We start from the raw sequence: 3,505 nt of genomic DNA on the forward strand, positions 1-3,505 counted from the left end.
GTTGAGAAAAATGGCTAATACATTTGTCAACAGAGATATTTTGGTTGGGAAACTATCTTCTTTTGAGCTTGAGGAATTTGGACCTTCTGGAGCTATGAAAACTGAACCTTCTTTTCATGCATCTACATCTACAACCTATAAGCAAGATTGAAGAGTTTTATATGCAAAAGAATTGGAAGATATGAAGAGAGAATATGATGAGTTTGAGAAACTTGAAGCACTATTTGCTAGAAGAGTAACGAAAGGACCAGTAAGAAGTAAGTATGAAGGAAAAGCACCTTTTAAATATTTTGCATGTAATAAGATTGGTCATTTTGCATCTAGATGTCTTGAAAGGAATTAAAGATTTGAAGAAAGAGTTAAGAGATCATTTAAACCTAACCCTGGATATCAGAACAAGTATAGATTCAAGAAAAACAGAGACAAATCATGCTACATAGTGGATGAGAAAGGCATTACTGATTCAGATGATGAACGGACAGAAGATTTTGCTAGTGGATCTGGCAATGGGAAAGAATGGGTATTCTTGGCTATCAAGGAAGATGATACAACACTGGAAGAGAATGTACCTAAGGAGAAGGAACTTGCTGCTAAAACCGAGGATGAGGATGAATGGGTAATTGACAGTGGTTGTTCACATCATATGACTGGAGATAAAGGGAAGCTTTTGTCTTTGCAAGTAATTGATGGTGGACTAGTTAGATTTGGAGATGACAAGGCATGTATGATTAAAGGAAAAGGAACTATATCATTGGATGGTAAGAACAATACTGACAATATTTATTATGTTGAAGGTTTGAAGCATAATATTTTGAGTGTAGGACAATTGGTAGATAAGGGATTTAAATTACAGTTCAAGGATGGAAAATACAAAATCATTAATAGATCTGGCTTGGAGATTGCAACCGGTACACAAACAAAGGGTAACGTATTTCATTTGAACTTCGATGAGAATACATGTTTGATTACACAGATTGATGAGAGTTGGTTATGGCATAAAAGGTTGTGTCATGTGAATTTTGATTGCATCGAGAAGATCAGTTCAACTAAGGTTGTTAGAGATATACCTAAGATTATGAAGCCCTATAATCCGGTATGTAAAGAATGTCAAATGGGTAAATAGGTCAGAACCTCTTTTAGGAGTATACAAGATAAATCAAATGATGTTCTTGATCTTATTCATATTGATTTGTGTGGCCCTGCTAGAGTTAAAAGTTTTCATGGTGATAGATATTTCATGCTAATCATTGATGACTATTCTAGAATGATGTGGGTTACTTTTTTGAGAGAGAAATCTGAAGCATTTGAAAAGTTTAAAATCTTTAAGGCTAAAGTGGAAATTGAGATAGGATTGAAGATTAAATGTTTGAGATCTGATCATGGTGGAGAATTCACATCCAGTGAGTTTAATAACTTTTGTGACAAGCATGGTATAAGAAGACAATTTTCTGCTTCCCGAACACCTCAGCAGAATGGAGTTGTGGAAAGGAAAAATGGAACTATCTTGGATGTTGCTAGAACAATGATGATGGAAGCTAATCTACCTCATATCTATTGGAGAGAAGAATTAGTACAATGGTTTACACATTCAACATAGTACATATCAAAGGAGAAACCGGTAAGACACCTTATGAATTATGGTTTGGTAATACACCTACAGTTAAGTATTTCAAAAATTTTGGTAGTAAATCTTATATCAGGAGAGATGATACTATTGGGAAATTTGATCCTAGAAGTGATGAAGGCATATTTCTTGGTTATTCTAATGAAAGAAAATCATATAGATGTTATTACAAGAGATTGCAGAAAATAGTGGAGAGTGCTAATGTAAAAGTAGATGAGCTGAGAAAAAGTCAAATCAGAATTTATGAGAAGAAACCGGTAGTGGAAATGATTATATCTGAACTGATAGCACCTTTACCGGAATAGAGAGTTTAACCAGTTACTCCAGAAACATCAGAGAATTCTACAGTAACTGAAGAATAGGGAAGAGGAACATAGAGTCGGAAGACTTATAGGTATGTGAGATTGAATCATTCTGAAGATCAAATCATTAGGGATAAGAGCAATGGAGTGATGACAAGAAGACTGGAAACTAATAAGGTATGTTTAATTTCACAAGTTGAACCATTATCAGTAATTGCAGCATGTAAAGATGAATTTTGGTTAAAAGCTATGGAAGAAGAATTAGATCAGATTGAGAAAAATAACACATGGACTTTGGTTCCCCGACCTAAAAATAAAAATGTTATTGGAACTAAATGGGTTTTTAGGAATAAATTGAATGAGGATGGTTAAGTTATAAGGAATAAGGATATATTGGTTTGTAAAGGATATTCTAAGAAGGAAGGAATTGATTATGGAAAAACTTTTGCATTAGTAGCTAGGATTGAAGTTGTAATATTATTTCTTGCCTATGCTGCTTATAAAAACTACAAGGTTTATCAGATGGATGTTAAATGTGCATTCTTCAATGGGGATCTTGATGAGGAAGTTTATATTGAGAAACCTTATGGTTTTTCACTATCAGATGATATTGATATGGTTTGCAAGTTATAGGAAAGCTTTATATGGATTGAAACAAGCACTTAGAGCTTGGTATGCAAGGTTGGATAAATATCTTTTGAAGCTTGGTTTTACTAAAGGTAGTGTTGATAGTAATTTATATTATAAAATCATTGATGATGATATATTGATTGTTGAAGTATTTGTTGATGACATTATTTTTGGAGGTGAAGATAAATTATGCATAGAATTTTCTAAGAACATGGAGAAAGAATTTGAGATGTCTATGATTGGTGAGATGAAATTTTTCTTAGGTTTGCAAATTACTCAGACTGACAAAGGCATTTTTATCTGTCAAACTAAGTATGCTAAGGAATTGTTGAAGTAATTTGGTATGGGAGATTCTAAATCAGTAAGTACACCTATGGTTACAAGTGAGAAATTGACAAGGAAAGATGTTTCTGCACCGATAAATCCTACAAGATACAAATCTATGATTGGAGGTCTACTTTATTTGACTCAAACTAGGCCTGACATTATGAATTTTGTTTGTATTGTTTCAAGATTTCAGAGTAATCCTAGAGAAAATCATGAGATGGCGGTGAAAAGGATTTTTAGATGCTTGCAAGGTACATCAGAATATGGTTTGTGGTATACTAGGGATGATAACTTTACTTTATGTGCATATACAGATGTTGATTGGGTTGGAGATGTTGATGACCAGAAAAGTACTTCTGGTGGAGCTTTCTTTCTTGGAAAGAAGTTGGTTTCATGGATCAACAAGAAAAAGTCATGTACTTCTTTATCTATTGTTGAAGCTGAGTATGTTGTTACTGCTACTAATTGTACACAAGTTTTATGGATAAAGCAAATGTTGAAGGATATAAAGGTGGATTGTGATGCACCAGTAGTTATTCATTGCGATAACTTTGCTGCTATTGATATATCAAAGAATCTGGTATTTCACTCTAAGACAAAGCACATATCTATCAAGTATAAC

This window comes from Cryptomeria japonica, chromosome 10, assembly GCF_030272615.1.
Source record: "Cryptomeria japonica chromosome 10, Sugi_1.0, whole genome shotgun sequence".
Classification (NCBI taxonomy): Eukaryota; Viridiplantae; Streptophyta; class Pinopsida; order Cupressales; family Cupressaceae; genus Cryptomeria; species Cryptomeria japonica.